Source organism: Elephas maximus, chromosome 10, assembly GCF_024166365.1.
Source record: "Elephas maximus indicus isolate mEleMax1 chromosome 10, mEleMax1 primary haplotype, whole genome shotgun sequence".
Classification (NCBI taxonomy): Eukaryota; Metazoa; Chordata; class Mammalia; order Proboscidea; family Elephantidae; genus Elephas; species Elephas maximus.
Genome location: NC_064828.1, coordinates 81,283,809 through 81,296,702, shown reverse-complemented (window position 1 = coordinate 81,296,702; position 12,894 = coordinate 81,283,809). Strand labels below are relative to the sequence as shown.

At 41.8% G+C, this 12,894-nt stretch overlaps 1 long non-coding RNA gene and 1 pseudogene across 1 annotated transcript in view; one reads left to right on the top strand and one right to left on the bottom strand.

Moving 5' to 3' along the window:
* Window positions 1–607: 607 nt before the first annotated feature.
* Window positions 608–1,041, top strand: LOC126083889 (40S ribosomal protein S13-like; annotated as a pseudogene).
* Window positions 1,042–7,959: 6,918 nt separating this feature from the next.
* LOC126083890 (uncharacterized) overlaps window positions 7,960–12,894 on the bottom strand; it is a 44,741-nt gene continuing 39,806 nt past the window's right edge. Inside the window, exon 3 of the long non-coding RNA XR_007518890.1 lies at window positions 7,960–8,208. This is a non-coding gene — a long non-coding RNA (uncharacterized LOC126083890). The remainder of the gene's footprint in view (window positions 8,209–12,894) is intronic.

The window sequence follows — 12,894 nt, the reverse complement described above, 5'->3', positions numbered from 1 at the left end:
TGTTGGAGCTCTGCCCCTGTGGCTGGGTTGACTGTGGCCTTGAAGCCTGGGGGCCCAGCCTGGATGGACTCACTGTGTGTCTTCCTGGGGAACTTGCACTTGTCAAGAAGTGAGGCAAGGTTAGAGTGAGGGGTAGGGAGTCAGACTATCCTGCCTGAGTTCAAATCCCAATTGTGCTTTTCTTAGACAACTTGCTTCTCTGGGTCTCAGTTTCCTCACCTACAAAATGGACTTGTTGAAAGAAGAGATATTGGTATGTGAAGTACTCAGTTGGTATGCTCAACAAATGTTCATTGTTTTTAAAGTCTCCAGTCTAATTCTTCTGAGAGAGCCTATACAGTCTCCACAGTGTAACCACAGTCTCGTTCTTTTAGCTGAGGCCATCGTGGTTCTCAAACTTTTTTGGCCTCAGGACCCCTTTACACTTTTAGAAAATATTTAGGACTCCAAAGAGCTTTTGTTTATAACTATCTATGTTCACCATGTTAGAAATAAGATTTAAGAAAAATGTGAAGTATTATTTATTAGAAATAAAAATAAATGCATTACTTTTTTTTTCTACCCTTGCTCTCTTTTTCACTGCCTGACTGCCGCCATTACGGTTCACATGCATCTTCCTGGGGAGAGCCTGTCCCAGCTGGCTCTGCCCTATCGTTGCAGGGCCCTGACCTGGCTGAAGCTATCTAATGACATAGAGGGGTAAATCTACAAACTGACAAAGAAGGGCCTGGCTCCCTCACAAATCGGTGAGATCCGCACAGACTCACATGGCGTTGGAGGAGTACGTTTGGTGACAAGTGATAATCTTGAGAATCTGTAAGTCTAAAGGACTTGCTCCTGATTTTCCTGAGGGTCTCCACCATTTCATCAGGAAGTTGTTCAAAAGCATCTTGAGAGGAACAGAAAGGATCAGGATGCTGAATCCTGTCTGATTCTGACTGAGAGCTGAATTCACCGATTGGCTCCGCGTTATAAAATGAAGACAGCCCCCTCCCCCACTGGAAATACAAATCATCCACAGGCTGGGCCCTAGTTGCATAAATTTGTCTATGTACTTGAGCAATACATTCATTGTTTAACTAAAAAAAAAAAGAATGCATTACATGTTAACAATATTTTTTAAGAAAAATAATTGTATTTTCAAAAAAAATTAGCGAGAAGGTTGGTATTGCAAGAGTTGGATTTTCATATTTGCTTCTACTCCTAATCTTTTGCGTTAGCACACGTCATTATAGCCTCTGGAAAACGCCACTGCACGATCATGAGAGAGTGAGAAGGCAAAAGGAAAATAATGTCTTAGTATTATTATAAAAATAGTTTTGTTCCCGTGGACTTCCTGGAAGGATCCCAGGGACTCCAATGGGGAGAAGGGTGCCCAAGTCTCTATCTTGGAGGAGTTGCAGTCTGGGGGAGGCTGAGTGTGCAATCTGGGTGGACTCCCTGGAACTGACACTGCTGAGTCCCACCCAGGTCTCCTTGGCACTCACCTCTCCTGAGGAAAGCTGCTTGCTATGAACACCTGCCACTTCAGCCTAAGGGTTTTACTTGCTGGCAGGAGCTGGTGGAGTCCAAGGAGGGAGTTGGTGCCTGACTAAAGTCTGACAAGAGTTGGTGGACAAATGCCCCTCTTCCTCGCTGCTCAGTGTGGTGACTGACACCTTCCCCACAGGGATAAGCTCCAGTGGGTGATGGCAGTAAAATGGCTTGATAAGACCCCTTCACTCCCTTGTCTGTTGGTGTTCCCTGGGATTACCTCCTGAATAAAGCATTTGCTCTCACGCCTTGCCTCAGAGTCTACTTTTAAGAGAACACGATCCTAGCCAGAGTCCTGGTTTGCAGCTTTTGCTGATTTCCGTGGGGTAAACATTCCCAACATGACCGATTTCAGCCTATCAAGTTGAGATCAGTGGATGCTGAGTTGGGAAGGGATGCTCAGTCAGCTCTTGCCCGCTGATGTGAGCCTGCCCTAGTGTTCCATTGCCACCGTGACACTTGCCACCCTTTACTGTAATTGTCCTCCTACTTGCTCATGTCCCCTCTATGGTGTCATCTCAGCACTTAACACAGTGTATGCTCATTTTTATTGTTGTTAGGTGCCATTGAGTAGATTTTGACTCATAAAGACTCCCTGTAACAGAACAGAACTGCCCCATAGGGTTTTCTATACTATAATCTTTTTTTTGTGTGTGTGCTTTAGGTGAAAGTTTACAGAGAAAATTATTTCGCATTAAGCAATTAATACACAAATTGTTTCATGACATTGGTTGCCAATCCTGCAATTTGTCAACCCTCTCCCCTTCTCCACCCTGGATTCCCTGATTCCTTTAGTCCAGTTTTCCTGTCCCTTCCTGCCTTCTCGTTTTTGTTTTTGGGTTGGTGTGCCCATTTAGTCTCGTATACATGATTGAACTATGAAGCACGTTCCTCACGTGTGTTACTGTTTGCCCTATAGACTTGTCTAATTTTTGGCTGAAGGGTGAACCTCAGGAGTTACTTCAGTACTGAGTTAAAATGGTATCCGGGGCCATACTCTCAGGGTTTCTCCGGTCTCTGTCAGAACAGCAAGTCTCGTCTTTTTTTTTCTGAATTTGAATTTTGTTCTACATTTTTCTCCTGCTCCCTCCAGGACCCTCTACTGTGATCCCTGTCAGAGCAGTTGGTGGTGGTAGCTGGGCACCATCTAGTTGAACTGGGCTAAGTCTGGTAAAGGTTGTGGTAGTTGTGGTTCATTAGTCCTTTGTACTAATCTTTCCCTTGTGTCTTTGGTTTTCCTCATTCTTCTTTGCTCCACCTAGGATGGAACCAGTAGATGTATCTTTGATGGCTGCTTGCAGGTTTTTAAGACCCCAGATGCTACTTCCCTCAGTCGAATGCAGAACATTTTCTTTATACTATGTTATGCCAGTTGAGCTAGATGTCCCCTGAAACCATAATCTCCAGCCCTCAGCTCTAATCTGTAATCTTTCTGGGAACAGATTGCCAGGTCTTCCAGGAAACTGCTGGGTGGGTCCAAACTCCAAACTTTTGGTTGGCAGCTGGGTGCTTTACCATCACAACACCAAGGCTCCATCTGCTCATTTGTAGGTACAAATATTTGTTTAGTCAATGAAATTACAAAAAGCCACAATGGTGGTCCAAGTGATAACTGGTGTCAGGAAGGTATCCTGGGCATGGGAGAATCCAGCCCTCCTAGGAAAGTCTCAGGCTGCCTGAAGGTGGCCCTCAGGCCAGACTTGAGGCATATGCTTAGAGCCCACCAGGCGTGGCAGGGAGAAATGAACACACGGGAATTAGCAAGAGCAAGACCTGAGGCCAGGGAGTGGAGAGTGTGTGCTTGGGGACCCTGTGTCAGGTCCTTAGGGGTGGATGCTGTAGCACAGAGCAGGAGAAGGAGAGGGGTCCCTCTGCCTCTTTGGAGGACTGTGACCCTAGTTTGGCCTCAGGGAAGGCAGGCCTGGACTGTCCCACTGGCTGGGGGACATTCTCAAGCCTCCTGCCTTTAGGTGGAACCAAGATCAGCCCTCCTGGTGACCCCTTCTGTCATCAGCTGTTTTGAAAGTTGCAGCCCTGGCCTCGTCACTGTGTTGGCCAATTCTGGTCTGAAGAGAGACCTTGCAATTAGTGTCTTTCCCATCACCGTCACGTTGGGCAACTCCTTAATCCTGGGCTGGGTGGAGGAGCAGGGGTTAGGCTTGACCAGGAAAGAGCTCCGTGGGCCTGGGAAGGCAACAGGAAACACACAATTAGAGCTGGGGAGGCTGGGAGGTGGAGATGGCCCTGGGTGGCCTGAGCTGCCCCAGGACCTGGTGAGCCCTAAGCCATGAACCAGAGCTTCCTGGAAGCTTCTGAGCTTGGAGCTGAATAACACGGATCCAAATAGAGCTGACAGAGGAGTCAGTCTTCTACCCTGGAGAATTACCTACGATCTACAAGCCTGAGGGCAGAAATGACAGACTGACTTTGACTTTGTTCCCCTTGCTTCATCTAGAAGGAAAGTTGACTAGGCCAGTAGAATGGAAAGGACAGGGGACTGGGGTCCAGCAAATCTGGGTTTGAATCCTGCCTTTGCCACTTACTAGCTGTGTGTCTTTGGGGAAGTTACTTAACTTCTCTGAGCCTCTTTCCTCATTACTAATGTAGGGCTTTTGGAGTTGTGTGAGGGTAAATGTGATCATGCCTGCTAATTGACCAACATGATGCCTGCAACATACAAGAGCTCAATAAATAGGACTGCATTTCGTTGAATCTAAGATGTCATTGGAAACCCTGGTGGTATAGTGGTTAAGTGCTACAACTGCTAACCAAGAGGGCAGCAGTTTGAATCCACCAGGCGCTCCTTGGAAACTTCGTGGGGCAGTTCTACTCTGTCCTATATGGTCACTATGAGTTGGGACCAACTTGATGGCAATGGGTTTGGTTTTTATTATTTAATATGCCAACAATGCTAAAAGGCCCCTTTATTTTATGTTCTTCTAAGAAAGAACAAAAAGGTGCCGGATAAACTGACCTGCCACTCATTGTAAGATGCACCCAGATTTCAGAGAGAATAAAATGAGGGAAAAATATGCATCTTAGAATTGATGAAACGTGGTAGTTTCTTTCTTTTTCTTCTCATTCATGGTTTTAAGCTTCTGGACTTTTCTGCCTCTAGAGTATAGTAGGGTGCAACAACCTCCCACTGACCAAGAGGCCCCACTCGGGAAAGCCTGACCTCCACCCCTCCCATTCCCTTTGCATGTCCGACAAATGCTGCATACCCCTGCGTGACTTGTGCTTGAGGGTTTGGAGTATGCCTGTGTGTCTGTCTGATCAGCCCTCCATTTTCTACTTCTTTGGCCCCTTCTGCAGTTCCTGGGGCAGAAGTGAGCACACAGTAGGTGCACAGAGCCTGTCACCAGCTCTAGTGTTCTCAGAAAATGGGAAGTGAAAGTATAATGGGCCTTAGATGAGGACAAGTGTGCCCATCCCTTCCATGAGGTGTTGGCAAGCTCTTGGATGGAGTTCCCTCCACCCCAGACCTGTGAAGGAGGCAGGGCAATCCTTGGGCTCCCCGTGGTACAGATGAAGAAGCAGAGATTGGGACAGACTAGGTGGTTTGGTAGCATCACCTGTCTAGAAAGTGACTGACTTGATCTCAGGTCAATATAAACCAAAACCCATTGCCATCAAGTCGATTCTGACTCATACGGCCCTATAGGACATAGTAGAACTGCCCCATAGGATTTCCAAGGAGCAACTGGTGGATTCAAACTGCTGACCTTTTGGTTAGCAGCCGTAACTCTTAACCACTGCACCACTAGGGCTCCAGGTCAATATAAGCAGCTGCTTTTCCCAAGTAAGAAAGGCTCAGTGAGAGCTGGGGATGGGAAGATGTAAGAGGCATAGAGAGGCTGTGCAGAGTAGCCAGGGGCCGGTGAATGCTGACAGAGGCCAGATCACAGGGTTGGGCATCTTCAAAGGCTGTGAAAGGACAGGCTGGGTCTGAGCCTAGACCTGCACTCTCCAATCTGGTAGGCACCAGCCACACGGTCAGTGAGCACTCGAAATATGCTGCACATGTAAAATACACACCAGATTAAGAATAATTGGTATAAAAAAAGAATGTAAAGTATCTTATTGTCTGCTTTTACCACTTTTATTCAGCCTAGTACTGGAGGTTTTAGCCAGTACAATCAGGTAAGAAAATGAAATAAAAGGCATCCACATTGGAAAGGAAGAAGTAAAATTGTTTTTAATTGCAGATGACATGTTCCTGTGTATAGAAAATCCTAAGGGTTCTTAGAATTTTCTATATAGAAAACTATTAGAACTAATAACACAAAACCTATTAGAACAAACAAGTACAGCAAGATCATAAGATAGAACATTACCCAGTATACAAAAATTGATTGTTTTTCTATATAGGAACAATGAGCAGCCAGAAAATGAAATTAAGAATAGAATTCTGTTCACCATAGCATTAAAAAGAATAAATTACTTAGGAATAAATTTAACAAAAGAAGTGCAAGACTACACTGAAAATTAGAAAACTCTGCTGAGGAAAATTGAAGACCTAAATAAACAGAAAGACATTTCATGTTCATGGATCAGAAGACTTAACATTAAGATGGCAATTTCCCCAAATTGATCTGTAGATTCAACACAATCCCTATCAAAATTTCAGCTTTTTTTTTTTTTTTTGGCAGAAATTGATAAGCAGGTCCTAAATTTTATGTGGAAATGTAAAACATCTAAAATAGCCAAAACAATTTTGGAAAAAAAATAAAGCTGGAAGACTTTCACTTTCCAATTTCAAAACTTACTATAAAACCACAGTTCCTAAGACACTGTGTACTGGGACTAGGAGAGACACATAGATCAATGGGAACCCCTGGGTGGTGCAAACCGTTAACACCCTCGGCAGCAGAGCACAGTTCTATTTGGCACACAGAGGGTTGCCATGAATCAGAATCAATATGAAGGCAACTTTTTAAAAAACAGATCAGTGGGATAGAATTGAGAGTCCAGAAATAAATCCTTATGTTTATATTACAGTCAATTGATCTTTGACAAAGGTGGCTAGTCAATTAACTGGGGAAAGAATAATCTGCTGAACAAGTGGTGCCAAGACAACTGGATATCCACATGTAAAAAGATGAACTTAGACCCTCACCTCATACCATGCACAGAAATTAGCTCAAAACAGAGTAGATTTAAACGGAAGATCTAAAACAATGAAACTTTTAGAAGAAAACATGGGAGAAAATATTTGAGACCTTGGGCAGGCGAAGATTTCTTAGATATGACACCAGAAAAATGGTCCATGAAAGAAAAGAAAAAAAAAAAGGAAGAATTGATAAATTGGACCTCAATATTCATAGCGGTTTACTTTGGAAAAGGCACCATAGCCTTTTTTTTGGCTAATTGAAGAGTGTGGGTTTTGGAATTATTGGAATCAGACCTGGTTTTCAGCCCTGGCTTTGGCAGTTACTTAGAGGGTGGGTACACCATGGGCGAGTTTCTTAGTTTCTCTAAGCCTCAGTTTTCTAATGAGTAACACCTAACACCTCTGTCTCTCTTTTTTTTTTATCATGTTAAAAATATGTATAATGAAACATTTGCCAATTCAGCCATTTTTACATGTATAATTCAGTGACATTGATTCTGTTCATCATGTTATACAACCATCACAGTTATCCTTTCCTAAATTACTCTACTACCAGGAGCTCAGTGTCCCGCCAACAATGACTTCCGCTTTCCCCCTCCCCGCTGCCCCTGGTAGTCACTAATAAATTTTGGAATCTATACATTTGTTGATTCTAGGCATTTCTTATAAGTGGGATCAAATAATATTTGTCCCTTTGTGACTGATTTATTTCACTCAGCATAATGCTTTCAAGGTTCATCCCTGTTGCAGCATGCGTCAGGACTTCATTTCTCTTTATGGCTGAGTGATATTCATTGTATATATAAACATCTCTCTAATTGTGTGAATTATGTGAAATAATATATAAATTGCCTAGCATAGTGCTTTGTATTTAGCAGGTGTTATGGATTGAATTGTGTTGCCCCAAAATATGTGTTGGAATCCTAAACCCTGTACCTGTGAGTGTAATCCCCTTGGGGAATAGGGTTTTCTTTGTCATGTTAATGAGGCCATATCAGTGGAGAGCATGTCCTAAACTTAATCACTTCCGAGTTATAAGGAGCAGCAGACACAGAGATAAGTGAGCATGCGCATAGTGGGGGGAGGGATAGATGTCACTCGAGGGTCGCCAAGGAACTGAGGAACACCAGGGCTATGAAAGCTGAAGTCAAGGATCTTCCCCCAGAGCCTTCCCCTAGAGCCAGTGCGCTGAATTGGGACTTCTAGCATCCTGAACTGTGAGAAAATAAAGTTCTGTTCTTTAAAGCTCCCCACTTGTGGTATTTCTGTTATAGCAGCACTAGCAAACGGAGACAGCAGGTAGTCAATACCTGTGCTGCTGCTCCTACTGTTGAGAGAAGTAGCCTTCTTCGTGTGAAGTATTGGCTGTGTCTTTCATACCTGGTTCATCTAACTTGTATGAGGTGGGCACTGGTGCAACCTGTTTCCGGAGTGTTGAGATGTGCATGTCTTTAATCCAGATATTCCAAGTCAAAGACTCAGTCCGAGGGAACTTGTCAGAGATATGCACGAAGATATGTCTACAGGATGTCCATTTGCGACACTATTTATAAAGCCAGACTCTGGAAGCAACCAAAATGTCCAATGAGAGAGACTGGCTAACAAAACTAGAAATTGTCCATAGAATATAATATCATGTACATAATAAAAAGCATTTTCTCAAAGAATATTGTAAGGACATGGGACATTTTTCATGATGTGGGAATTAGTAGAAAAATAATGGGACACAAAATTATTTGAGGTATGGTATAGAATCGTAAAACAGAAAATACATACACACAGGCATAGGCTGAAAATACACCAAAATGTTATTAGTTGCTGCAGTTGAGTGAGATTATAGATGAGCAAGACCTGGCCATCTGCTCTCAGAAAGATTACAGCCTGGGAAACCCTATGGGGCAGTTCTACTCTGTTATATAGGGTCACTATGAGTTGGAATCAACTTGATGGCACACAACACGGTGAAAAAAAAAAAAACCTTTTCTTCGAGTTGCTAAAATATTAACGTAATTTCTTATTCTACTGAAATTCCAGGTCAACTGGTGCAGTGGAAACTTTATCATAATAGCTATTCTATGGAATTATTTTAAGAGTATACAGGCTCATAGCAAAAATACATGTAATACTAAGTGTACATAATAAAGATCTTCCCTCCCCAAGTAGCAACCAGTGTTAAATTTCTTATATATTCGTTCAAAATTTTTATGCATATGCAGCATGTATGATTAATATGATTATATGGATACTTCTTATTTAGTATTGGTGCTTTAAAAAAAGTTTTATAGTATTTATAATTTACATACTACAAAGCTTACATATTTTAAGAGTACAATTCAATGACTTTTTTTAAAGTAAATTTACAATCATCCTTAGAGTGTTGGTTTCTGGGTTTACAGTGTAGATACTTATGGTGCTTTTCTCATTCAAGACTACATTTTGGAGATGGTTCCGTATCAGCAGACGTGAGTCTCATTCTTTTTAATGGCAATATAGTGTTCCATGATAAGGCTGTACCATTATTTAGTTAGCCAGTGCCTTACCGGGGGTTTCCAGTTTTTCACTATTATAAACCAGGCTGCACAGAAAATCCATGTACATGAGTCCTTGCAGCCATGATTGTGGGTGTGTCTATTGGGTTAATTACCATTAGTGAGATTGCTGCCTTAATGAGGGTGTGCTTCTATAATTTGAGAGACTGCAAATTACTTCCAGTTTACCTTCCTACCTTAGGGTTTGAGAGAACTCATTTTTCAAAGATGTGCTTAAAACAATCTAATAGGATAAAAGCTGCATAATCTGTCATAAGAAACTGTATTGTCGTCAATTACATGTCCTACTGTGTGCATATGTGTGTGGGTGTCCACACATGCATATATATTTTTTTAATTTTTATTGTGCTTTAAGGGAAAGTTTATAAACCAAGTCAGTCTCTCATACAAAAAATTATATACACCTTGCTATATTCTCCTAGTTGTCTCCCCCTAATGAGACAGCACACTCCTTCTCTCCACTCTCTATTTTCGTGTCCATTGCACCAGCTTCTGACCCCCTCTGCCTTCTCATCTCCTCTCCAGACAGGAGCTGCCACATAGTCTCATGTGTCTACTTGATCCAAGAAGCTCACTCTTCACCAGTATCATTTTCTATCCCATAGTCCAGTCTAATTCGTGTCTGAAGAGTTGGCTTTGGGAATGGTTCCTGTCTTGGGCTAACAGAAGGTCTGGGGACCATGGCCTTTGGGGTCATTCTAGTCTCAGTCAGACCATTAAGCCTGGTCTTTTACAAGAATTTAGGGCCTGCATCCCGCTGCTCTCCTGCTCCCTCAGGGGTTCTCTTTTGTGTTCCCTGTCAGGGCAGTCATCGGTTGTAGCCGGGCACCATCTAATTCTTCTGGTCTCAGGCTGATATAGTCTCTGGTTTACATGGCCCTTTCTGTCTCTTGGGCTCAAAATTACCTTGTGTCTTTGGTGTTCTTCATTCTCCTTTCCTCCAGGTGGGTTGAGACCAATTGATGCATCTTAGATGGCCGCTTGCTAGCGTTTAAGACCCCAGATGCCACTCTTCAAAGTGGGGTGCAGAATGTTTTCTTAATAGATTTTATTATGCCAATTGACTTGGATGTCCCCTGAAACCATGGTCCTCAAACCCCCACCCCTGCTACGCTGGCCTTTGAAGTGTTCAGTTTATTCAGGAAACTTCCTTGCTTTTGGTTTAGTCCAGCTGTGCTGACCTCGCCTGTATTGTGTGTTGTCTTTCCCTTCACCTAAAATCTTTCTTATCTACTATCTAGTTAGTGAAAACCCTTCTCCCTCCCTTCCTCCCCACTCTTGTAACCATCAAAGAATACTTTCTCCTCTGTTTAAACTATTTTTCGAGTTCTTATAATAGTGGTCTCATATAATATTTGTCCTTTTACAACTGATTAATTTCACTCAGCATAATGCCTTCCAGATTCCTCCATGTTATGAAATGTTTCACGGATTCATCATTGTTCTTTATCAATGTGTAGTATTCCATCGTGTGAATACACCATAATTTATCCGTTCATCTGTTGATGGGCACCTTGATTGCTTCCATCTTTTTGCTACTGTAAACAGTGCCGCAATGAACACGGGTGTGTATATATCTGTTCGTGTAATGGCTCTTGTTTCTTTAGGGTATAGTCCAAGGAGTGGGATTGCTGGATCATATGGTAGTTCTATTTCTAGCTTTTTAAGGAGGTGCCAAATCGATTTCCAAAGTGGTTGTACCATTTTACATTCCCACCAGCAGTGTATAAGTGTTCCAGTCTCTCCACAACCTCTCCAACATTTATTTTGTGTTTCTTGGATTAACGCTAGCCTTGTTGGAGTGAGATGGAATCTCACTGTAGTTTTGATTTGCATTTCTCTAACGGCTAAGGATCGTGAGCATTTCCTCATATATCCGTTAACTACTTGAATGTCTTCTTTAGTGAAGTGTCTGTTCATATCCTTTGCCCATTGTTTAATTGGGTTATTTGTCTTTTTGTAGTTGAGTTTTTGCAGTATCATGTAGATTTTAGAGATCAGATGCTGATCGGAAATGTCATAGCTAACAGCTTTTTCCCAGTCTGTAGGTAGTCTTTTTACCCTTTTGGTGAAGTCTTTGGATGAGCATAGGTGTTTGATTTTTAGGAGCTCACAGTTATCTAGTTTTTCTTCTGCATTGTTAGTAATGTTTTGTATACTGTTTATGCCATATATGAGGGCTACTAGCAATGTCCCTATTTTCTCTTCCATGATCTTTATCATTTTAGATTTTATATTTAGGTCTTTGATCCATTTTGAGTTAGTTTTTGTGCCTGGTGTGAGGCATGGGTCTTGTTTCATTTTTTTGCAGATGGATATCCAGCTATGACAGCACCATTTGTTAAACAGACTGTCTTTGCCCCATTTAACTGACGTTGGGCCTTTGTCAAATACCAGCTGCTCATACGTGGATGGATTTATGTCTGGATTCTCAATTCTGTTCCATTGGTCTATGTGTCTGTTGCTGTACCAGTACCAGGCTGTTTTGACTACTGTGGCAGTATAATAGGTTCTAAAATCAGGTAGAGTGAGGCCGTCCACTTTGTTCTTTTTCAGTAATGCTTTACTTATCTGGGCCCTCTTCCATTTCCATATGAAGTTGGTAATTTGTTTCTCCAACTCATTAAAAAATGTTGTTGGAATTTGGATTGGAATTGCATTGTATCTACAATGGCTTTTGGTAGAATAGACGTTTTTACAATGTTAAATCTTCCTATCCATGAGCAAGGTATGTTTTTCCACTTACATAGGTCTTTCTTGGTTTCTTGCAGTAGTGTCTTGTAGTTTTCTATGTATAGGTCTTTTATGTCTCTGGTAAGATTTATTCCTAATTATTTTATCTTCTTGGGGGCTACTGTAAACGGTATTGATTTGGTGATTGGTGATTTCCTCTTCAATGTTCTTTCTGTTGGTGTAGAGGAATCCAACTGATTTTTGTATGTTTATCTTGTATCCTGATACTCTGCTGAACTTTTCTATTAGTTTCAGTAGTTTTCTTGAGGATTCTTTAGGGTTTTCTGTGTATAAGATCATGGCATCTGCAAATAGAGATACTTTTACTTCTTCCTTACCAGTCTGGATGCCCTTTATTTCTTTATCTAGCCTAATTGCTCTGGCTAGGACTTCCAGCACAATGTTGAATAAGAGTGGTGATAAAAGGCATCCTTGTCTCGTTCCCATCCTCAAGGGGAATGCGTTCAGACTCTCTCCATTTAGGATGATGTTGGCTGTTGGCTTTGTATAAATGCCCTTTATTATGTTGAGAAATTTTCCTTCTATTCGTATTTTGCTGAGAGTTTTTATCATGAATGAGTGTTGAACTTTGTCAAATGCCTTTTCTGCATCAATTGATAGATCATGTTGTTCTTGTCTTTTGTTTTATTTATATGATGGATTACATTAATAGTTTTTCTAATGTTGAACCATCCCTGCATACCTGGTATGAACCCTGCTTGGTCATGGTGAATTATTTTTTTGATATGTTGTTGAATTCTATTGGCTAGAATTTTGTTGAGGATTTTTGCATCTAAGTTCATGAGGGAGATAGGTCTGTAATTATCTTTTTTTGTGGTGTCTTTATCTGGTTTTAGTACCAGGGATATGCTGGCTTCATAGAATGAGTTTGGGAGTATTCCGCCCTTTTCTATGCTCTGAAATACCTTTAGTAATAGTGGTGTTAACTCTTCTCTTAAAGTTTGG